This window comes from Delphinapterus leucas, chromosome 21, assembly GCF_059928025.1.
Source record: "Delphinapterus leucas isolate spDelLeu-1000000601 "Yukka" chromosome 21, BTC_Dleu_Yukka2, whole genome shotgun sequence".
Taxonomy (NCBI): Eukaryota; Metazoa; Chordata; class Mammalia; order Artiodactyla; family Monodontidae; genus Delphinapterus; species Delphinapterus leucas.
The window spans coordinates 21,171,238-21,196,687 of NC_143149.1; the positions used below are offsets into that span (position 1 = coordinate 21,171,238).

The following is a 25,450-nucleotide window of genomic DNA, read 5'->3' on the forward strand; positions in this document are numbered from 1 at the left end:
TAAGATGTATTCATCTTATATAATTAAAACTTTGTACTTTTTGCCTAATACCTCCCCTTTTCTGTCTCCCCCCACCCCCTGGTGCCCGGCAACCACCATTCTACCCTCTGCTCCTTTGAGTTTGACTACTTTAGATTCCTCATGTAAATAAGACCAAAACATCTTTTACAGTTAATGATCATGTGATAGTAAACTGGAAAAAAAAATCTAGATAAAACACAAGAAACAAAGATCACTGTAATTCCAATATATATATATATATATATATTTTTTTTTTTTTTTTTTTTTTTTTGCGGTATGCGGGCCTCTCACTGTTGTGGCCTCTCCCATTGCGGAGCACAGGCTCCGGACGCGCACGCTCCGCGGCCATGGCTCACGGGTCCAGCGCTCCGCGGCATGTGGGATCTTCCCGGACTGGGGCACGAACCCATGTCCCCTGCATCGGCAGGCGGACTCTCAACCACTGCGCCACCAGGGAAGCCCTCCAATATATTTTGATACAACCAAATTCTATCATTTAAATGGAAAATAAGTGGTGCGCATTCTGTCCAAAACAAAACTTTCTGAAGGTAAATGTGTTTCACCCACATTTTTTAAAAAAATGTGCATGAAACTGTTATCTGGACCCGTAAGGAATGCCTGTGAAAAGGCTGTGTACTTTGCCTTTTCTGGGTCCTCTTTACGAACTGATCCCATCTAAGAGAGAAAACATTCGTACCTTGTTGATTCCTAGTATGCTCGATGGGAATAATCGAGCAGCTCCAAGCTGGATTCCATAGGCCACTGACCCAGTGCCTGTTTCCACTAACATACCTGCTGGGTTCCTTTACCTCAGTCACAGGCACCATCCCCAGTCCTACCCACCGCCACCTCCGGGCACTCACCCACTGACACCTGTGTGACTGACACCTGCGTGACAAGTGTGATCCCATAGCCCAGAGCACTCCGTAGTTACACAGAGGGGGCCCTTTTTAGGGAATGGGATCTATTTCGTGCACAATGTACTTTGATATCTTCAAAGATTAAATGCTCTTTTATCACCATCTAACTTCAAAGTCCTAAGCCATCGAAGAGCTTCCATTGATCTGGTCTTAACCTTCCTTTCCAGGATGTCGACAGCACCTCTCACATTATCCCACACTTCTACACAACTGGAATACTAGGGAGTTTGTTTGGTTTTTTTGCTTAATACCCCTGCATTTTTTTTTATTTTACTTGCAAAATTTTCTTTCTCCTCGAGTTTGACTATTTATATGCCACCCACCCTTCTTCCCAGATGCATTTAAATGACATTTCCACTGTGAAACGTTCCCTGAATTTCCGTCAGCCCCTGGCTAGGTGTAATCTCTCCTTCACCTCTGCCTTCTGATACCAGTTAGCTAGTGTCTTTCATAGAGAGCCTTTATCATATTCTAGCGCATGTTTGTTATTTCTGTGTCATTCTCATCTTCCCTAACAATAATGATAATAATAATAGCAGTTACTGTTGTTTGGAAGGCTCACTGTGTTATAGGCAGTGTGCAAGATAGAACTTTATTCCTGCAATGGTTTTATAAAGCAAGCATTATGATCTGTATTTTACACATGAGCAAACTGAGGCTTAGACAGCTTAAAGCAGTGTGGTCCAAGATGGCAAGGCTAGCAAGTGGTGACACTGGGATTCAACAAGACCTCAGTGCAACTCCAGTGCATTCTCTTAGGCACTGCCTTATTCCTAGATTCAGAAGTTCCTTAAAGGGGAGATTGAGGAAACTCACATCTACTGAACATAAAGTGTCCGTGGCACTGGAACCAAAACTTGCATGCGTATCATCTCATTTATCTGTGAGTTACATGGTATAATCCACATTTTGCCGTTGAGAAAACCAAGGTTCACTGTAAATATATTTTTGAAAGGGAATAAATTAATAAGACATCTGGAATGCAAATAACTGGTGAACGATTGAGAGCCAGAATATACAGACATGTCGTATAAGTCAACAAGGGAAATAATAACTACCCTGCAGGAAAATGGGTAAAAAACATGAACAGGCATTTAACAAAGAAGAAACCAGAATGACCAAAAACATACGAAGTGACGCTCAGCTTTACTTAAAATTTTCACTTTTAGGTGTATTCTCTAGGGAAACTGTTCCTAAGATGAAAACAGGTGTGTTTGCCCCAGTATAGTTTGAGGAATGGATAAGCTGTGGTATTGTAATATAACAGAATATTTTACTGAATTAAAAAGAATATATGTATAAAAATAGATGAATCTTGATGACATAATACGGAATTAAAAAATCAAGTTGCAAAAGTATGCTACTTATGTAAAATTTAAAACACACAAAAATAGCAAATATTCTTTATGGATACTATATATTAAAACCTATGCAAAATATATGTAGTAAAAAGTATGAAAACCTGTTAAAAGTTAATTTTTGTCACATAAGCATCATAAAATTTCTCTCTGAAATGGCTCTACCAATTTTCATTTGCATTTCCAGTGTATGAAACTTCCTATGACTCCAACATTTGGGGTTGTCAGGCATTTTGATTTTTGTCAACTCAAAGAGTATGAAATAGCACCTCATTGTTTAAATTTGTAGCTCCTTTCCTTCTAGTAAAGCTGAACATCATTTCGTGTGGTTACCTATGGGGAAGGAGGTAGAGGAATGAGATCAGGGCTTGTATTAGTTTTTTATTTCTGAATAACAATCACCACAAGGTGAATGGCTTAAACTAATACCCACTTACTGTCTTACAGTCTCTGTAGGTTAGAAGTCCAGGCAAGGCTTTTTGCTGGGGTCTCTGAGCAGGGTCTCGCCAAGGCTTAAATCAAAGTGTCAACCAGACCGTGTTCTCATTAGGAAGCTCAACTAGAAAAGAATCTGCTTCCAAGCTCCGTCTGGTTATTGGCATAATTCAATTTCTTGCAGCTGTGGAATTCACGGAAACTTGTTTTTTCAAAGCCAGCGATAAAGAGAGAGGTTCTCTGTCTTTACAAGTCTCTGATCCCCAGATCCCCTTTTAAGGTACCCCCTCATTAGGTGAGGCCCAAACAGGGTAATCTCCCTTTCAGTAAACTTGAAGTCCACTGATTAGGGATTTTAATCACATATACAAAATCCCTTAGCCTTTGCCATATAGCATAACCTGGTCAAGAGAGGGACATCTCATCATCTTTGCCACATTCTATTAATTAGAAACAAGTCACAGGTTCTGGGGAGGGGCCTATACAAGAGTGTGGGTCACTGGGTATAACCCCACGGCCTGTCCACCACAGGGGTAGAGTCTTGACTTGGTCTAAAATATGTTCTTTCTCCAAAAAACAGAATCTAAATTTTAACATTTGTTCAATCTTGATGTTGCATACACAGACTTCCATTATATTGTTTCTGGACTTCTCTTTATCATTGAAATAGTCAAAGTATAAGCAACAAAAAATTTTTTTAGTTAATAAGTAAGCTCACCAACAAAGGACAGTCCAAAAAGACCAATAGAAATAAACAAGAAGGATGCAGATAAGGGGTCTGGCTCAAAGACCTTATCGTTTTTGTCTAAACACCTGATTCTGAGAGCCCAAAGCAGTGTCTTAATTACCTTTTTTGGCCTGTTTTAAAAACCAGTGGGCCCATGGACCCAATGTCTGAACCTTCTCACCCAATTAACAAAATGCATCTATGTCTTGTTTTTATTTGATGAAACAGGAGATGAGCTTATTTGGGTTCCCAACTGCTGATAACTGGACGTCATCTGACATATTCTCAGAGTTGCAATCTAAGAGCCACTGCGAATCCAAGAAAACCAGAACCCAGGATCATTAAACACATTTCTGGGTCACATTCCTGCAAAGAGAAAATTAACCCCACCTCTGGTAACTTGTTGACAAGGTGACAGAAATTAATGGTATCAGGCAAAAACCTCTAGTCAAAGATGGCTGAAGTCTGTGGCCCAAACTCTAAAAGTACATTTACTTTACTAGGAGTTAGCAAAGCAAAGAAGTTTCAACAAGATCTGAACAGACTGGAGGTTTGAATTATATGAACATATTTTGGTTCCAAGACAAAACACTGTAGAGTGGTTTACACAACTCAAAAGAATAGAGGGTCTGAGTAAATTTTTAAGCAGGGGAGGAGAAACCAGTCCTTTTCCAGAAAATTTTTAAATGATGAAGGTATTAATACCTGATTTAACATTTTCAAACTTCTCTTCCTTGACCCCCTAGTTATTCTAAAGTGGTTTGCCATTTTATTTGCATTTACTTTAAATTGTTTCATTTTGTTTGTTTTACCTCTTTCAAAAAAGACAAAATCCAGTAAAAATAGACACAGAAAAATTGGAAGGCCCTTCTGGAAAGCATTTATTTCAGCCTTCTCTCAGCTCCATCCTAACAGAGATTGAGGGGATAAAAGTCCTCCATCTCTAGGCATAAATGGAGTCCAGAAAAAAATCACACCGTGTGGGACTCTCTGTTGATTTCTGTATGAGTTAGGTTTTATTTGAACAAGGACTATTTTTGATTGGGAAAAAAGGTTGCAACAGGGCACCTGGTGGCAGGGAAAGGACTCCTTAAAGGAAGTTGCAGTCCGACCTGCCTAAGCTGAGTGCCAGTTAAAGGGTTTGTGCATTGATTGTATTTCCATGCGTTTCACACGTACTCCGTCTTCTCCTGCTGGCAGCTTTGCTGAATCATTACACTAACACCACTATAGTAGTTATCTGTTACTCCGTTAACAAGTTACCTCAAAACTTAGCAGTGTAAAACTACAAACCTTTATGATCACACGTAGTTTCTAAGTCTCAGGAATCCAGAAGCAGCTGAGTTGGATGTTTCTGGCTCAGGGTCTCTCCGGAGGCTCTATTCTAGGTGTTGGTCAGGGCTGTAGTCACCTGAAGGCTTGACGGGGCCGGATGACCTGCTTCCAGGGTGGCTGCCTGCCATGGCTGTTGGCAGGAGGCTTCAGTTCCCTGATAGGTGAGCTGCTCTATAGGCTGCTTGAGCGTCTTCATGACATGGCAGCTGGCTTCCCCCGGAGAGAGAGATCTGAGAGGTAGAGCAAGGCAAAACCGCGACGTCTTTTATAACCTACCTTGGAAACGACATAGCATCACTTCTGCAGTATTCTATTGGCCTCTTGGACCAATCCTGATAGGATGTGGGAGAAAATCACACAGGGTGTGGCTACAAGGAGGCAGAAATCATTGGAAGCAGGAATAATGGATTATTGATACTTACAATATGCTAGAGTATTTCTCTCTCCCTGTTTCAAGTGACCCCTTTTCCCTAGTACATTAAAGTTTTTATTGTATTTTGGAATTAAAAGAAATCTGAGGGAATTCCCTGGCGGTCCAGTGGTTAAGACTCTGCATTTTCACTGCTGAGTGCCTGGGTTCCATCCGTGGTTGGGGAACTAAGATCCCACAAGCGGTACAGCACAGCCAAAAAAATAATAATAATTAAAGAAAAGAAAAGAAATCTGAAAATATATAAATGTTAGTGCTGGACTTTATAGATTTCCCCTCCAAAAGTATGTTCACTTTAAAAGAGAGGTTTCTTTTGGAGGATGATGGAAATATTCTGGAGTGTGACAGTGGTGATGGTTGTACAATGTTGGGAATATACTAAAAGCCATTGAATTGTATACTTTAAAATGCTCAAAATATGTTAGGTGAATTTTATCTCAATAAAAGCAAAATTTTGAAGAGGGGGCCTGAATAGCACTGATATCAAGTTGGCTGACCCAGAAAGATTTATGGTTGCTTTTAGCTCTTTGTATTGTGTTTGTTCTCTCAGCTCAAAACTTAGAGTGTGGTTAATCCAGAGACTATCAGGTCCTGGGAAGATTGATGTACGGTGCTAACACTCATGGTTGGTTGGGGTCTTTCAGAAATAATACTAAGTACTACTGCAGTGCGATGGCAGTGTTTTCAGAGAGCAATTGACATACATTCCTGTGATCCAACTCACATGATCCTTCCGTTAGAAGTACAAATAGCATATTTTATACCGACCTAACAAATGTTATCAATAGATATGTGTATTCTTTGAGCAGTTGCTTCAAGATCACTTTTGTCAGAGCATTTTGCATGATTTGTGATTTCACTTGGCAGTTGTTTTCCATTATGTCGTGTTGTGCTGTCAGTTACTTGGAGAGGTTCCAGATTTTTTTTCTTGTACTTAACACCGTTTGTGGCTATGAGAACTGAGTCTGCCAGAGCTCTTTGTTTTATTGTTGTCATGCATGCACCATCCTTATCGGTAATCAGGAAGACAGAGTCAACATCACCTAGCACTGATTGTCTACCGTGTGCCAGGTGTCATGTATACTGCATCAGTTACTATTAACCAACTGTCCTGAATAGCTATTAGTTATTCCTAGTCTCGAGCCTCAGATTGGTTACATGACTTTCCCAGAAGTTGTACCAACAGTTAAAAATATGTCACTAGGGGTGTTCCCTGGTGGCGCGGTGGTTGAGAGTCTGCCTGCCGATGCGGGGGGGGCGCGGGTTCGCACCCCGGTCCCAGAGGATCCCACATGCTGCGGAGCGGCTGGGCCCGTGAGCCATGGCCGCTGAGCCTGCGCGTCCGGAGCCTGTGCTCCGCAACGGGAGAGGCCACAGCAGTGAGAGGCCCGCATACCGCAAAAAAAAAAAAAAGTTACTAAAAATAAGATGCTTAGACACAGATCTATCTGCTTTGGAGTAACTCAATAAATTGTAATCAAATTCAACTGAAATTAATGACTTTGAACTCAGCTGACGGGGTATGTATGAAGTTTGTGTGTTAGCTATAAATCTCCCTTCCTGTTTACCATATTCTCCAGTACCTGGCCCTCATCAATCTATGATTCAGAGGAAGATGTACAGGAAATGGGGCTGAGTAAGCACGTGACTTTCAGACAGTTCCTGAGCTTCTCTTTACCCCTTCTTTCCCTCTCTCTCAGCAAGTCCGGAGCAGAGTTGCTGGGATGAGATCAGAGCATGACATTGCTTGTACCTGTTGATCAAAATCATGGTGTCAGCACAGCATCTGCTCAGTCCTCCGAGGCCCAGTGAGTATTTCTGGTTTCCTGGAGGCCTCTTCCAGGTTCGGTTTTTCCGGTTTCCTGTGGTGACTAGTCAAATAGGGAAGCATTGTCTCTCAAGATCAGAAGGCTCAATCCTGTGATAAAATGCTTTTGTTATTCCTGTTCTGCCATGATATCTTTTATTAACTGGAATCATAAGAGATCTCATGTATAAGCAGAAACTGAGCAGCAATAATGAAACTTTCATAATCATTGAATGTCCATGCCTTGGAAAGAGTCAGGAAAATGTGCTTAAAAGGCTCAATGATGCCCAGCTCTACTGACATAAGGGACCTTGGGTCAGTGCAGATGTCAAATGGAGAGAGACAAAGAGAATTTCAAAATGCCCAGCTAACTGCAGTGAGATTTGCTGTTTACATTTGCATAGAGATGGCTACAGAGAGGTACTGGAGGGTCAGAGGATTTATAGAATTCTGGTCCTTCTGGGAAGTGAAGAATCTGGTAAGAGCTGGACGTATTAACTGAAAAATACACTGGGTTATTTTCATCTAAGAAAGCAATTACGTTAATTTACACAGTAATGATTATCTTTGGAAGTGAAGATAGAAGAAATAGAATGTGTTTGGATATTGAGTAACTGAAGGGAAATTGTAGCAGAAATTATTATATGCTTACCTACCACTACTTTCTCCACTCTGTTTTTGTTCAGATAGACACCCACTTCAGCAAGAACATGTACCTAATGAGAAATAAGCCTAGTCTGAGGTCTATCTAAGTCAGTCATGGTGGTCCCATTCTCTTAACTAGTAACTGATTTAGGCAAAGACATGGGATATAATTCTGGCCAATGAGGCAAGAGGGGAATTCTGGTTGGGGGACTTTTTGTCCTGAGAAAGACACGAAGAAGAAACTGCTCCTTCCTTTGGCCATTGTTGCTCATGGACATCTCTTAGCCTGAAGATAAAACCAGAACACAAGGAAGGCAGAATCATACAGAAGTTGACCCAGAGATACTGATCATACCACGAATGGAGCCATATTCCCTTGAATAGATTCTTGTTAAGTGAGACAACAAAGTTCTTTAACATTTAAACCAGTTGGTGTGACGTTTTCTATTATTTGCTGCCCAAGTCATTCTAATGATGTAGCTCACAAACCTAATGCGTCATCAAAATCAGAAGAGACTTCTTCACACGATGTATACATCAACATATTATGTATGTGATATCCCCTCCCCTTTGATCCCTATCTCAAGTTGAGAAATAGCTAACCCTAAAATTTTATGACAATTAAAGAGCCAAGAGTAAGCAAGACAATCTTGAGGAAGAACAAAGTTACAGGACTTAACACAACCTTATATCAAGACTTATTTTAAACACTGTGGTCTTCGTACATGGAAAGGCAAATAAACCAATGGAACAGAACAGAGCCCGAAAGAGACATACACATGTACAGTTGTTCAGTTTATGACCAGTTATTCTACACTGCAAAAGGGTAAGATGGTATTTTGAACAAATGGTATATGGGTGTCCATACGGAAAAATCAGATGGAATTTGGATACCTTTGTAGAAAAGAAATAATTTAAATCCTCATCTTACACCACCTACAAAAATCAACTCCAGGGACACTATAGATCTAAACACGAAAGAACAGTAAAGCTTTTAAAAGGTAACCTAAGAGAGTATTTTCATGACCTTGGTGTAGGCAAATATTTTTTTTAATGATACACCAAAACCATAGAGGGAAAGATTGATAAATGGGACTACATTAAAATTAAGATCTAAAAAGCACCATTAAGGGAAGGAAAAGTCATACTACAAATGGTTATATAAGACATCAGATATAAGATGTATATCTGACAAAGACTATGTAAGGAACTTATGCAAAGCAATAAGAAAAACACAGCCAACTCAACAGGAAAATGCACAAAAGATATAAAAATAGACACTTCCTAAAGGGATTTGGCCAATTAACATTGACAAGATGCTCAACATCATTAGGAAATGCAAATAAAAACATCGTGATTTCAGATGAATCAGAATGACCAGAATTAAAAGAAAAAAAATACTTGCAACAAAATATTAGTGTACATGAGGAGCAAGTGAAACTCTCATGTATTGCTGATGGGAGTATAAATCAGAAAACTGTTTGGCCTTTTCTACTAAAACTGAACATAATTATACCTTCTGACCAGTGGTTTTCTGATGAATATTTAACATTCTCCAAGTGGATTTCCAACATAAATGTTGATTGATATTTTTGTTTATATTCACAAGTAAGACAAAAGTGAAGCCAAAAAGACATGTTTGGGAACTTCACTCACTTGTTGATAACAGGAACAATTGTTTGCTGAATTGAATAATAGTTTTCAAATATTCAAAAATATTTTCTCAATTTTTTATGCTACTTACAATGTAATGGCTACCAGTACGATACACATGTACACTTAATCTGCATTATTAATATTTTCTCCATCTTTGTAAGTCTTGGTGATAAACAAAACACTAAGTCAAGTCCCGATTTTTAGTAATTGCCAATTTCCATGGTATACTTACTACCACCAAAACCAGTGTAATGCTACTTACATGATGCTCTTGAATGCAGATTTGAGAAGAGATACATAGTAGCACACCATTATATTTCTACCATATAGACACAATAAATGCAAATAATATTGAGAGAACAAATAATAGCAAAATGTAGTAAAAGAAAAATAAGGATATGAAAGGTTTTGAGTATTTATTATTTTTTAAATAAGTTATTTAATTGTAAGTTTATATAACAATTTTTAATAATGTCTATGTTTAACAACTGGATTGCAAATTTCCTGAAGATTTAACTGTGGGCTCTTATAAGCCGGTACAAGACTGCTCCAGCCCACCACTGTTTTTGACCTAGGAACTACACTTCTTGATGTATATCCACAGAAATATGTACATGTGTTCTCCAAAAGACATGCACAACAATTTTTATTGCAGCAGTATTCTTAAAGGGTTAAATGTTAGAAACAATGCAAAGGTCCATCCAAGATAGAATGGAAAAATAAATTATTACCTTTTCATACCACAGAGTATGAGTCAGCAATAAAAATGAACCAATCACTGCTTCAGCAGACTCAACAAACAGAATGCTAAGCCAGGTACAAATGAGTGTATACTGTCTGAAATCGGACAAAGTAATCTATAGTGATAGAAGTCAGAAAACTGTTTATTTTCTGGGGTAGGGTAGGGTTGGGAGTGACTTGGAGGTGGCCTTAGAGGGACTTCTGGGGTGCTGACAAACTTTGATTTCTTTTTCTAGTTGTGGCCCCAAAAATGGGTTCACTACATAAAATGTCATTGAGCTGAACCCTTAATGCTAGTATGTATGTATGTTATACCTTATAAAAAGGCGTACATTTAGAAAGAATCACTTAGGGAAGTGGTTTTTCTCACTGCATATGCCCTCCAACAGGGAATGTTATGTGATATCCCCTCCTTTAAAGGAAATGAACTGATTTTAAGACAAGTTATTGGAAAGAGTAAAGATGAGGAGCTGCTTATTGTTGAGTCTCTGGATAAAAGGGAAAACATACTCTGGCCCTTGGGAACCTCTTTCCCAGGGAGTGAAAAATGCTCTGTTATAAGGACCTATTCGACTCTAAGAAAAAAATGTATGATACATAAGATCATATTAAATTCAAGTTTAGGGAAAGTGATAGAAAGCAGCTAAGAAGAGTCAGGGATGTAGTTTCTATTGATTTTCTCAGGGATTCGAGGACAGTGTGGGAAATCACGTGGGATTATCACACCATAAACCAGGGCAGATTGCTTCAATAAATGTACTAGAACATCAGAGTCTCCTTGTGTAGAGTATTCTGATTCGGGGTTTGAGATCTTCCAGGAATGGTGATTCTGCCCTCCCAGGCTTTGTCTTACTTTAAGCCTTATATCATGAAAGCATTCTGCCCCCTCTGAGGTTTTGCCTAAATATATAAATTATTCTCTCTAGTGTTTTGGCTCCGCATACTTGTAGCGCTGAGAACACACGCTCCACATAATCGTTAAAACGACACAGGACATTCTGAAGTGTGAAAGGAATCAGTCAGCCAACTACATTTACATTAAACCGCGGAACATTGTTCAGGAAATTCTAGAAGGTCATAGTGAAAATGCGTTTAAGTCAAGTAATGGTTTTAAGCAGAAATAGAACCAAGTATTTGGGAGACTGTCTTGTTCTGTCTATGTTCATTAAAAGGGGGTCATATGATCAGTACATACCTTTTAAATCTACCCTTTTGTCAACATTTTAATTACTAAGAATCTCTTCTTAAAATCTCAATCTCCCTCTATTCTCATGTTTTTTAAGATTCTGTATACCAAAACAATTACACATTATAAATGTCGACGTAAATAATAAACAGCCTAAACCGCAAAGTTACATAAGATGTTTGTCAAGAATTAGGATTGGAGCTGGCAAGAAATAAGGGTGCTTGTTAAGGGCTTCCTTGGTGGCGCAGTGGTTGAGGGTCCGCCTGCCGATGCAGGGGACACGGGTTCGTGTCCCGGTCCAGGAGGATCCCACATGCCGCGGAGTGGCTGGGCCCGCGAGCCATGGCCGCTGAGCCTGCGCGTCCAGAGCCTGTGCTCCGCAACGGGAGAGGCCACAGCAGTGAGAGGCCCGCGTATCGCAAAAAAAAAAAAAAAAAGAAAGAAGGGTGCTTGTTAAGTAAGGATTGATTGGGGTCTGAAATAGTTGCATAGTTATAAGGGGAGACCTTGAGACCATAAGGTTGGCAGCTGCTAGAGATACTGTTGTGAAAATAACTGGTGGTGTCCGTGAGTTTGATACAGTTCAGACAATTCAGCTTCTCAGTAATGCAGAAACATGTCTGAAACCAAATCCACGATGGCCACCCGGCTCCATATTTGGATGCCTGAACCACATTTACTCCAGTTTGATTTTTAAATGATCTTAACTATGTCATCATAAATAATTCATTTTTATTTGTTTAAAAAGGTATATAGTTGCCAAAGAGAACGTCTACCCAGCCTGAGATAACCAGTATAATCAAAATTATGTAATAAATTCAATCCAAAGAAAAAAGAAGAACATTTTAGTATGTTGTGCTAACTAAATGAAAATATGATTTTAGGGACTTCTGCAAAATTAGAACTTGCATGCAAATCCCTACTACTACCTGCAGTGCCTCTAGAGACCCAGGACATCAGTTTATGAACCACAGCTCTACTGTTTCATTATTATTGCATCAAATTTAAGAGTAGTAGTTTATATACAATGGGTTCTGAGTTAATTTGGATATACCAATTAACATCTAGTCTTAAAAAAGTCTTCCACTGGCATTTTTCAGTCATTTACCTTGAGTTAAAACACACAGAATCGTTATTAAAGCAATATGGGCATTTTTCCATTACTCAGTGCTTCATATTCAATTTGTGAGTTGGCTGCACTTGCAAGGATTCCCCTCACCGCCTGACATCACTTAGTTGACAATGCAAGGATAGCAAAAAAAAAAAAAAAAAATTATTATCTACTAAGGAGCTATATGCGGTAGAAGTCAAAATGATTGCCTAAAGTTAGGTATGAGATGATATACTAAATGTCAGGTGCCCACACCGGCCATGTTGCCCTTTAAAGACAGCAACAGCACTTCTATTATCATTGAAAGGCCACAGAGCACTTTTCTAGATCTTTGTCACAACGCTTAGAGGGAAATCAAGGAGTGTATTGTTATCCTTGGTTATGTATATGGAAATGCAGGCTAGACATTTGCCCAACACCAACTCAGAGCTTCTCCCTCCTAACTCAGAGCTCTGTCCGCTATGACAGTGTGCTGCCCAAAAGATAATTACAGGTTCTTTGGCGGTGTTATGGGTTGAGCCTTATCCTTCCAAAAGATATGTTGATATTCTACTTTCTGTAAAAAGAGAAAAACCATGTGAAGACAGAGACAGGGATTGGAGTGATGCAGCTGTAAGCCAAGGAACACCAAGGACTGACAGCCACCATCAAAAGCCAGGAGGAGGCAAGGAAGGATTCTACCCAGAGTCTCAGAGGAAGCATGGCCTTGTTGACACCTTGATTTCAGACTTCTAGACTCCAGAACTAGAAGAGAGTTGTTTTGAGCCACCCAGTTTGTGGAATTCTGATACAGAAACCTGAGAAGACAAATACAAGTGTGAACACTTAAATTTCAGTTAAAGGCAAGAAGCCTGGAGACTAATTATTTCCCTATAAGGAAAATCTAACTCCCACAAGTGAGCTGGGACATTTCTACAAACATTGACACAAGGAAAAAAAAGAAGGGATTTTATGTAGAACCACTTCTCAATCGTGATTGTAGCTTTCCATACCTCACTATCAAAAAACCTCCTCGTGGGAGATAAAACCTCAGTGTGACCCCAGTTCCCTTGAAGTCACACCCTTTCCTGCACAGGTGACCTAATACTTTGTGCATAATACTCCTAGCTTTTGTTGGAGACTTGAGCGATGTGCCAGTGTAAATCTAAAAACGGCAATATTGTTGGAATTCATGCTTATTGGGCAACAAACTCCAGACAGGGAGCAACTTAAAAAAATAAGATAAGGAAGAAAAAAATCACAGACTTTGTCCTAAGAGATAGTCTACAAATATTTCCAGCTGAGACCTGGTGGGTATTTCTAAATTGTGCTCCTCAGAAAACTAGCCCGTGAACAACTCCTTAATAGGGGGGTTTAGTAATCCAATGAGTTTAAAAAACACAGCATTCTCTTAGGGAGATTCCCTATTCACACTTGCAAATGAAATCCTCTGAGAGGTATTAAAGTTAACATATTCACAAATGTTTTAGCTAATACTGCATTTCCCCAAATTATTTGATCATAAAACTCCTTTTTCTTACAACAGTCATTATTATCTAAGAATATATACTTTGAGAAACAATAGACTGTGATATTCTTAAATCTCACCAAGTACGTTAGAGTGTAGCTCATGCAGGAGAGAGCTCTGACGTATTTACTTGCTGTTCTGTATTTCAGGTTCGCTTACCAGAAGAGGTACACCTGAAAAGCTTCATTGAATTACTGAGCATGAGGTATGAATTCAGGTCATGGGGCCTATGCAATTCGGGGGAACCCTTTAAGGAAAAGAATACAAAATGACCATGGGAACACAAGGCCAAGTTTCTTCCTCCCGCCTTGGAATAATCCCAGACAAGGGAGGGTTTCTGAAGTTTATGCTTCACTCACTTCATTGAAAACCCATCTCTGCTTCAAATATGGTTGGCTACATGAAATAAACTAGAAACTCAAATTAACAGTGGCATAAACAGGATAGGAATGTATTTCTCTCTCACGTAATAGTCCAGAGATAGACACTTGGCTGCATTGTGCAAGGTTCCTTCTATATATCTTGTTACTCTGTCATTCCTAGCATGTTGCCTTTGGCACCAAGTTCCTTGTCCAGGCAGCTGGATTGAGGAAGGGCTGGAAGAAGGGGCTTGCTCTGGACTTAGGAACATGCTCTGCAAAGAACATTTAGAGCTTCTTCTTCCATCGCATTGGCCAGAATTTAGTTAGATGGCCTCCTTTAGCTGCTGGGCAACTTGAGAAAGGAATGCTGTATTCTAGGTGGTCAGGTACCTCAGCTCAATGTCAAGGCTTTTATTATTGTAGAAGAAGAGGAAGATCAGTTTTAGGGCAGCTAGCATTCTCTCTCTCTCTCTTTCTTTCTCTCTGACACATTAAGTTTTCTCTCCAGCTTTCTTGAGGTCTAATTGATCTCTCATTACCTTTTAAATGTACCAACTCAGAGCTTCAGTATCTAGCACGGAGGCACTGATGTCCCTAAAACCATCAGAATAGTCATATGTGTTTTTAGAAAAACAAAGCCTTCTTAGAAGAAAGTAAAATAAAAACCTTCCTGAACTGCAGGGGTCCCCGCATTCTTGGTAAGCAAAAGATACTTTCCAGTTGCCCTGAGGCCCCAGAAGACAGGACTGAACACGAGGTGAGGGCGGTGCCGAGTGAGACGAGGGCAGACCCAGGAGGGAAGCTGCCGCCAAAGCCGCCCTTCCCCGCCCCGCCCCTTGGAATCCTGGAGAACCTGGGGGGCAGAGAGGGAGGTGAGCTGACTCTCCTTGGCATCGAGAACCTTACAGCTTCTTTTTTTTTTTTTTCTCTTTTTTTCCGGGTGGGGAGAAGCGGGGACGTAAATACTTCACTGGAGGAAGGTTTAAAAAAGAGAATCTGTACTTGGATTGTTTGGAAGAGAGAAATGGAGTGGAGGATGGTCTGGGAAATCTGAGTAGGTTGGTTTCTGACTCTCTGAGATGTATATTCCTATTAACAGCCCGCTCTTTCTGCTCGCGAGCCTGTCAACACTTCAGCCAGCGGACAGCCAGCGGAAAGTTCCTGGGAACTGTCTTGGGCGTTTGGCAGGCGCGCCCAGGGCCAACTGTGTAACCCTCCGGGCTGTTGGGATTGGAATTGCTCTTTTAGGAGTGCAGGGCTGGAACAAAGAGGCCCTGTTGGGTATTTCCAGATTCTGGAAGAACTCTGCCTTTAATGATGGTGTAGAGTTAATGTGATCTAAACTTGCCATACTCACAGGTTTGTTGTGTTTTTTCTTTGATTTTACTTTTTTCAAGCTGAGCTTATGAGGCATATACTTGAATCGGTCATGCACTCACAAAAGGGGTCTGTCTACTCCACAGAGGAGTTTAGATGCTGTTCCCAGCCCGGCTGTGGCATAAACCTGCCCTGGTAAAGCAGAAAGGCATAGGGTATGGATTATAAAGAATCTTCATTACCCTCAATAATGAACAACATTTAAACAACCTTTATTCTTTTTTTTCTTTTTTTTTTTTTTTTTTTGCGGTACGCGGGCCTCTCACTGTTGTGGCCACTCCCGTTGCGGAGCACAGGCTCCGGACGCGCAGGCTCAGCGGCCATGGCTCACGGGCCCAGGCACTCCGCGGCATGTGGGATCTTCCCGGACCGGGACACGAACCCGTGTCCCCTGCATCGGCAGGCGGACCCTCAACCACTGCGCCACCAGGGAAGCCCTTTCTATTTTCTTTTTTTTTTTTTTTAACCTTTATTCATTTGAGGTGTCTATTAAACGATCTTGATAAGAAGAGTGTGCTGTAATAAAAAAAATCAGATTAAATCTAAAGGAAATAATTCTTAAAGAGGTGGAGGAAAAAATGTTGGCAAGGCCTGAACTTCTGGCAATGGCTAAGCAAACGTTAGGATAAAAGATTAATAGGTTCTAATACTTTATTCAAACAAAGCACTGTTTTAAAAAATACATCCGATGTCTGCAAAAATATAAACTTTGGTCGTCTGATATTTTGAGTAAATTAATATACGTAGTGTTCTGTAGTACTAATTAGTCTATACAGTGCCCATTCAAGGTAAGCAGCGATTAATGATTTAGAGTGATATGAACTGATGTAGAGGGTCAAGTCTATTTTGCTACATTTAAGTCCATTCTGTTGGTTTTGTTTGTGTGCATCATGCAAGACCCTGGGGTGGGGATGGAAGGGATACAAACATGGGAAGCTATTGTTGCTGCCACAGCAAGTGAATTATCCAGTGGGAGGAGATAACTCAGGTCTACAAATAAATATAATTCACCATATTTTGTAATTGATGCTAAAGATGGCTACAAGCTGTAACAGTAGGCTCCCTTTTTGGAGACTGACTTACTGTGTGTCAGGCATTATATCATATAATTTACATGATGTCAGTCACTATAAGGTAGCAACTCCCTGTATGATATACTATGAGGAAACCGAGTAACAAGCAAAGGTAAGTAACTTGCTCAAGGGCAAAGCTAAAAAGCTGGGTAGCCAGGTTTCAGACTCAGACTGCTAGATCCTTGCTCTCTGCACTGTAAGACACACATCGGACACACCCATGAGGGTGCAACTATTTCTGGTTGGGGCAATCATGGACTGTCATATAGAAGTAGCATCTGAGCTGGGTCTTGAAGGATACACAGTTGTCCCTCGGTACCTGCAGGGAATCAGTTCCAGGACTCCTGTGGATGCTCAAGTCCCTTATATAAAATGGTGTCATATTTGCATATAACCCATGCACATCCTCCCATATACTTTAAATCATCTCTAGATTACTCATAATGCAATGTAAATGCTATGTAAATAGTTACCTGCACTAGGTAAATTTAAGTTTTGCCTTTTCAAACTTTCTGGAATATAAAATATATATATATCTCCTATCCACAGTTGGTCGAATTCGCAGATGCAGAACCCATGGATACTCAGGGCCCACTGTAGAAGTTTATGACAGAGTGGTGGGAGGGACTAAAATAAAGATATGGAGACCGAAAAGTACAGAGGCTGTGTAAGGAACTTAAAAGATGTCTAATTTGGTGGCAACTTGATGAATAGAGGGAAATAATTTGGAGAGGTTGAAGCTGGGTGGAGGGGGTGAGGGTCAAGCAGAGGTCCGGTGGTGATGATTCGTGTATTGAATTGGGTCCAGGGCAAAAATCCGAGCTCTGTGGCCTGGTTTCCTCTGGACAATAGAGATCAAAAGGAATCCTAAACTCACTTTCCAATTCTGTGTCTATACTTCTCTGTCGGGGAACCCTCAGTTCCCTCTTCCACTTCCCGTCTCAGTCCAGGAGGGCAGCAGGCACCCCCATTCTTCTGCCCTCTCCCCTGGTCCTCCACTAGTCCCTGTACAAAGTAGAACCGGTTGTTCCCTGGTTGGTGAGAACATGAGCCTCCCACTGGCCACTTTTTACCTGTGGTCAGAACACCCGTGTTAAAGGACAGTCCCATCTGAGTCGTTTCCTGTGTCCACGTGGTAAGCTCTGTGCTTCCGGCCCAGGACCCTGATGGGGCTGCTGTCTTGCAGTAAGACCTTCTTCTATCCATCTTGATGTATTCTGGCAGCTAAGTGGACTCCTGATAATCTTGGACTCAGGGACAAGGAAACAAAAAGAAGCCTTCCTTAGACTTCCTTACCTAAACCTTATTCTCCAAATCTTCCTTGCATCGGAATGATTGAGTCCTTGCCCAGCTATTAATAAATCGGCATCTTGCTTCCTGGTTGGTTTTGTTCTCTGTGTATATAGATTTCTTGCTTAGAATCTCTAAGGAGGAGGGGAACGGGAAGAAACAGAAGAGACTGGGGGATGAAGAGGAGGAGGGATGAGCAGGAAGAGGAAGCAGGGGAGAGGTTGGGGAGATTCTCATCACCAGCCCCAGGAAAGGCAGATACTTGGGGGTTGATGGGGGTGGGGTGAGGATGGCAAAACTTTATGGCTTCACGTGTTTTCAGTTCCATACCCCAAAGAAGGGGAATTTCCCGAATTCAGTTTAATGCTACAAATACTTGTTGGGCCTGTAGTACATGTAAGAAACTGTTCTCCATATTGGGAGCTGGCTGGGCAAGGAGAGGAAAGAGATAGAATAGCTTCCCTCAAGGAACTACAGTATGAAATCGAGTGGATTTAGTTAATCATTGAAGTTTAATAGAAGAATTCACTTCTTACCATTTACTGCAAACTCTACAAAATATCAAATGACAAATTGACTCATAAGAGCTCTTAGAAGTGAGAACTGGGTGTCTTCCAGGGGGTTATATAAGACAGACAACACCATTTATAAAAATGAGCTTCTTTTGTAGTTTTTCTTGACTCTGGAAGCTTCAATTACCCTTCTCACCTCTGAAAACTTTCAAATATCATGCAGAGACGCTACCCAACAAGTGCCTTTTTAAGCAAAAGCAGGTCACTCCCCCCAGCCAAGGATCCAGCTCTTTTCAAATTTCATCACAGATAACAGAAAACATTCAGAATAATTGTAAACAAAGAAACAAGTAAGAGATTTCCAGAAGCTAATATTTTTTAAATTAGATCTGAGAAAACACTATTGCACTTGTTAGATTTATCCCCATCTTAGAACATCACCCTTAAAACTGCATAACTGGAAAATTCTTTGCAATGTTCTTTTTCACTGTTCAGTAGCATCTTTGCCTCTTCCTGAGCATATTATGCTACCAGACAGACTATAAACTTCACTCTTTATTACAGAAAATATCTATAAACGTCTACAGGAATATTCTTAATATGTTTTGCTGGTTTTAATGCTTTTCTTATGATAGTTATGAGATTGATTGGTTCTTTGCTCCAGTGTTCTGTAACTCTAGGCAATTAACAGCTTCAAAAAGAAACTAAAACCCCGGAGTTATGAGGGAGAATCAAACATAGGCAAAATGATGAAAAATTGATGTGGAAAAGGGCAAAAGCAGATTTCACTGCTGACTTTCGGACAGTGGGCCCTGAGATACACCTCGCCCATTTCTTCTCCATCTTTGACTCCTCTCAGAAGCCAAGTCCCCTATCAAATAAAGAAAACAGGCTAAACACTTAAGGGCAACTGCTATGACTTTTACACACATGGATGGGAAAATACAATAAACACATGTTGAAAGGGACTAAATGGACGCCAGTGGAAGAGCATCAAGACATGAGTTTTCCAGAGTGTGCCCTTCGCTAGCAGAGCTATTCAGGGACATTTTGTCAGGCCGTGTGGGAGGAGTGTGGCCCTCTGTACTCACAATCCGCCCCCTCCCTGGAGCAAATACAGAAGGAACATTCTGCAGCTTTCCTGGGAATGAAATGACCCAGGAAAGACTCTGTAGCAACCGCTTCTCACAGGGAAGAAAGGGGACACGGAAATGAAAAGAGGACCATCTGCTTTTGACATCAGAAAACACCTTATGTTGCAGAGTGTTCCTACACCAACCCGGGTGAAACTCTGGGTAATTCCGATTATGCCTTTAGGGAGAGGACGGAAGGTAGAGAGAATTAGGTTACCGTGCTCCCTGCTCCCTGCTAAGCTACCATTGCCCCCTCTCTGTGTCTATTCATGGGCGCATAAGGGACCTGGCACTCCGACCCTCTTCCAGCCAGCCTCAAGAAGAGATGTGCTTGGTGTTATTTCCTAGGGCCACTATTCCTCCTCAAGAAGATTGCACAGCAGTGTCTCAACATCTTTAAAGACCGAACTGAGGCTTCTCTTGGTCCAGCTCCTCCCCCATACCAGCTGAGACCTCATTGTCCCTGACTGTAAGGGAGCAGCTCACTTGCTCAGCAATGAGTCGGTCATGCATTTAGCTCCCCCTCAGCTGTATATTCAAGACTTACAACTGGCTTCTTTTATTCAACCCTAGTTCTTCAGTGGTTAAGCTTCTATACTGTCTTTAGTCCATTGGAGCTAACTATGACAGAATACCACAGACTGGGTGGCTTACAAACAACAGAAATTTATTTCTCGAAGTTCTGGAGGCTAAGAAGTCCAAGATCAAGGCACCAGCATGGTTGTGTTCGGGTAAGAGCTGGCTTCCTGATTCACAGCCAGCACCTACTCTCTGTGTCCTCAAATGGCGGAAGGGTTGAGAGAGCTCTGAGGGGTCTCTTGCATAAGAACACTAATCCTATTCATGAAGGCCCCACCCTCATGACCTAAGCAACTGGCAAGGGCTCCACTGCCTAATACCATTGCTGTGCAGGGGGTTAAGATTTCAACATAAAATTTTGAGGGGATGCAGACATTCAGAGCATACCATATACTGTGCTCTCAGAGACTTTATTTGTCTTGTATTGTAGACTCCCTAGTAGCTTAATTGTTCCACTGTTGACACAATTTTCTCCTTTCTTGTAGCAACGCTTGTCCTAACAATGCCAACTGCCCACCCACGTGAACTTTTTACGAATACCTGACCCACTCTTAGTTTGCCAGTTATCATGGGCGTTTACTTTGTATATTACCTGGTTTTCTCCTGAGGACTAACTGTTAGCTTTAAGAATTCCTTTTCAGCTCACATTTCTGGGTACATTTTGTTCCTAAAATAGCTGACCTTTGACCTTACTTGCTTGTTCAAAAACCTGGCTTTCTCTTGACACTGTGGCTTTAATTGGATACTTAGTCTTCTCTTTTTCCACTTTTGCTAATTTTACCACCATCTAAACTCTGGTTTGAGAAAACTAAATCAGACAGCTGAAAAGAGCACTTAAAAATTTATTAATTGTGTTATGAATTACAACTGTATTATGTTTTTCTGCCTTCTCTAAAATTAATATTGCTTCTCATGAATTTATTTGAATACTTTTGCTTATATTTGATTTTCATACATCTTACATTTTCAAGCAGTTAATATTTTTGCATAATGATACTGATAAAGCTTGAGACCTTCCCTAAACAAATAAATTATTAACTTACAACTGAGCTCTAGGTAGAATTATGATTCCTTCATTCGCTAATAGCCTATCATAAGAACATAGGGATTTGAATTGAGTCATACCAGGGTCAGTCCATCCCAGTGTTCAGCTGTGAATAACTACTTCAAGTAACATGCAATGGTTGATATGCAGCTGTGCTACCTAACAAGCTTTAAAAGTAACTATTATATATCCCAGAGAGCTAATAGCATATTATGGCCCTTTTAGTCATAAATTTGTCCATGTTTTTCATAATTCCATTTGTGTTTCATAAGAGAACCACTTCTGCTGTGGACATCAGTCACTCTTTTAGGCTGTATCAAATAGAGAGACATAGGTACAGAAAGTGATGGAGGAGGAGAAAATTTTATTATTCATGCTAATAAAATGTAATAAAAGTATGGTTTCATCTAGAAAAGCAGACATAGATATAACTGTAAAATATTTTTGTATGTTTGGTGTCTTTAGTGTGAGGTAGGGGAAAGAATATAGACCTCAAAGTCAGACAGATCCAACACTGTCCTTTACTATCTTCATGACTTCTCTGAACCTGTTTCTTTAATCTGTGAAAAAAAACTAATATTTACCTTTAAGGTCTGTTGTTAGAATTAAAATAATAATAAATGAACTCAGTACTTAGTAGGAAGTTAATATACGAAAGTAGTAATACTAGTAATACTAATTTGATATCTCTCACTTGGAAATATTCTTTGAATTAAAAAGTGAAGAGGGAGGGAACTAAAGAGTTAGAGTTTTGTTTGGTCTTGGCAACATACAGGCAGAACTGTCAAAGGGAACATGGTCTAGAGCTGCACTGTCTAATACAATAGACACTAGCCTCATGTAGTTACTTACACTTAAAATTTTAAATTAAAAATTTAAATTAAATCTTTGGTTGCACTAGCCACAGTTTAAATGCTTGGCAGCCACATGTTGCCAGTGCCTACCATATTGAATAGAGCAATAGACAATATTTCCATCACTGCAGAAAGCTCTATTGGGAAGTGCTGGTCTGGACCCAGAGATTCTCTGTAGACTTCATTACTACTGTCAAAAAGCAACTGTCTAGGATTAGGTGGCTCCTCACAGTGCTGGGAACTGGCCAATGCCAGTTTCTAGTTCCCTTTCCCCACCATGTTAATGGGCTTCTCGGTCTCTGCTCCCTTATCTCATCACACAAAGCGCCTTTGCACATTTGTCTGTTCTTATGGCATCTACTAGAGCCTGTCTCGTTTCAAGGTATCTGTTCACTAAACCCAGCTCAGATTTTAACCTTTGGGAGCATATAACCCTTTACAGGAATAACTTAGTTTTCAAATTCAAAGTAATGATTGAAATGCCTCTCACTGTAGAATTTCAGGAGGAAAATTAAGGATAGGGGATATACCCTATTCTCTTTAAAAACCATGGTATTTGGGTGGCTCCCTAGTTCCCTCTGTCCACAGCTGGTTCTATTCTGGCTGCACTAATTGGATAGATTAAAACATGAAATATCTCTTGGAGGAATCAAATTTTTTGAGACAAATATGACAGTTATATTCATTGTTTGGGAAGATTTTTAAAAATTTTATTCTTGTTCATATTACGGGCCATCTGATTCTAATAAGACCCATATAATAGTGAGTATGAAATGGTTAAACAATTAAACTCTGAAGTTCTGCTCCCAGGTAGAGCGCTTAATGATTTGAAAGTGTCATGGTGACTTAGAACAATAGAGGGGTCATATCTTCTCAGATCCATCAGGAAATTACTCTTCCTGCTTGAAATTGCTAAGTTTCAAATGTTTCTATTGCCCAAATAAGGCAGAATACAGAAGTTGTTGCCAGAGGGAGAAATGCGAGGTCACATAATAAAGTGAGGAGGCATTCCCATTATGTGGCAGGCAATTAACAGGGATCCTTGGAGCAATGCAGCCCCTTTAAATACAGGTGGTAGAGACCGTATCTAAAACCAGCACTTTGAACATCTATAATACAAGAGACTATTTTCTGACTTTAATACATAAGAGTGACAACCTCAGAACAAAACTCCCTGGGTCTAGAATCACACAGAAGATATATAAAAAGATCAGTAGAACCTGGAGGTTCAATATAAGATGAGAATTCTGACCAGACTAGAACAGAAACAATTCTACCAGCCTCATTGAAGGAAGTCAACAAGTCACCACTCGTTGGGAAGAAAGGATAGATATAAAGCGGTATGAGAGTTCTCACCATATATTAAAAATTGCTCAATTAAATTATTAGACTCTAATTAAATGTATATAGTTCAAAATGTATAGTGCAAATTAGTCTTTTTCATTATTTGGTTTTTAAAAATCTTCATTAAAATTCATTTCCTATTCATAAATAGATAAATAGATCTCTTATTCATCATTTCTATTCATAGATAGTATTGACCTGGAACAAGCAGACTGCCAGATATTTCTCCAGCAAAGATGGGTTTATTCGGGATTTGTAGAGAATTACATTCTCAACCATGTTGAGCCATGGGCAAGTCCCTGCTCAGTGAGGAAAGAATGCTTTTTTAGAGGAGAAAACGCTACAGTAAACAAAGGGTCCATGGCTCTTCATTGGCTGAGTCCTTGCCTGGAAAGAAGAGGAGTCTTTCCTCTTCCTGTTGGGGCTCTGCTGTCATCACAGGGCATGAGAGCTCCCCCTTCTGGTCTCCAGATTCTATTTAATTGAAGTTTTTGTTTACTGATTTTTTACAATAGATATTTTGACTGGACTCTTAATTGATACTTGGATTTGAGATTGTGTGCTCTACCTTGCAATGTGAGGGAAAGGGTGCCCCACCCAAACATATCTTAACGGGACTTGTTTCTGCTTAGCCAGCTAACACAACGAGTCACATGTTAGAGGAAATACAAGGTTGTGACACAGCACCCCCAGAGGCTCTGGCCGACCCACAGGATCTCTGAGACCTTAATCTGTCTCTGTTTCTGATCTCCCCTTGTCTTTGGCACACTCAACTTTCAGCTGCCTAACTCTCCCCACTCTTAAAATAAGAAAACTCAAATTTCTGAGCCACTGAACAGGGCTGTTAGCTTTCCATGCTGGAGTTATGTCCTACCAAAGGCCTGATGAGTATTAGTGGTTTGTTTCCAAAATGTCTTCAGTTATTGTATGTGTTTTTATGAAAGATTAAAGAAGTAGCGTTAATCATCCCAAACCTTTCTCTCTTTCCCCTTCCCTGCCCAGGCTAAGCATACTTGAACAAATACAATAAGCGTTTTCACTGTGTTGGCAAGGATGTTTATAAATGTGTGTGTGTGTGTGTGTGTGTGTGTTTACCCATGTGATTTATAAATAACCTAAGTGAACTAAGTAAAGTAAGTTTAGGCCATGCTTACCAGGAATATTAGGAAGCAAAGGCCCTTCAATATCTGAATTAGCTCTGGCACTGTTTCAGGGAAAACTGGCTCACATCTCTTGCATAAGACTTATGTAAGAGATTAGATGTGGTGCCTAAACTATTCCAGTTATCTACAGCATGGAAAAAAGAAAAGTATGCTACATTGTTGTTACTTGCTAGCTCTCTCAATTTCAAGGGATTCTTTGCTTATAGAAGTAAAGCATCTCAATTCTTAAAAAAAAAAAAAAGCTTAGTTTTTCTAGTCTTTGTCACACAAACATATGTAGAAGTAAACCAAAACGGAGGGGAAAAAAGCTATGGTACAGGCAATAAGTAGTTTAGAACTTGGGTAGATATTTAAATTAGTTCATCTATAAACAGTAACAAAAATAACAGTTTTACGAACTTGAAACTCCAAAGTCACATTCCATACATAGCTATTACATATCACTGAAGAAATAGATTTTCCCACACCTCATAAAATAGCTCCTCAAAATTTAGAGCTCACTGTTTATTACCATAATAATTATATTCTGGAAAGGATTTAGATCAAATCTGATTTCCAGATATTTTGACCAAAAGAGAAATGAAGGACAGACATGACTTGAATCCAAGTCCATGTGCCCGATGCACAGGGAGGCCAAATGAACAGAGACGTCAGAGTTTGGAGTAGAGAAAGGTCTATCACAGGGCCAAGCAGGGAGAATGGGCAGCTTGTGCTCAAAAGACCCAAACAAACTCCCCGATGATTTTCAGGGAAGCATTTTTAAAGGCAACATTTGGGCTGCAGGGGTTATGACCTTCTTCTGCTGGTGAGGTAACAGGGTGGTGCTTCAGGACTCTCCT

The 25,450-nt window shown here is 40.2% G+C and overlaps 1 protein-coding gene across 1 annotated transcript in view; it reads left to right on the forward strand.

Moving 5' to 3' along the window:
* Positions 1–24,874, forward strand: part of LOC111173576 (uncharacterized) — a 118,866-nt gene extending 93,992 nt beyond the window's left edge. The window contains exons 4-5 of the mRNA XM_089903548.1: positions 6,927–7,034; positions 14,029–24,874. The gene's annotated coding sequence lies outside the window, so the exon portion shown is untranslated. The remainder of the gene's footprint in view (positions 1–6,926; positions 7,035–14,028) is intronic.
* The last annotated feature ends 576 nt before the right edge of the window (positions 24,875–25,450 follow it).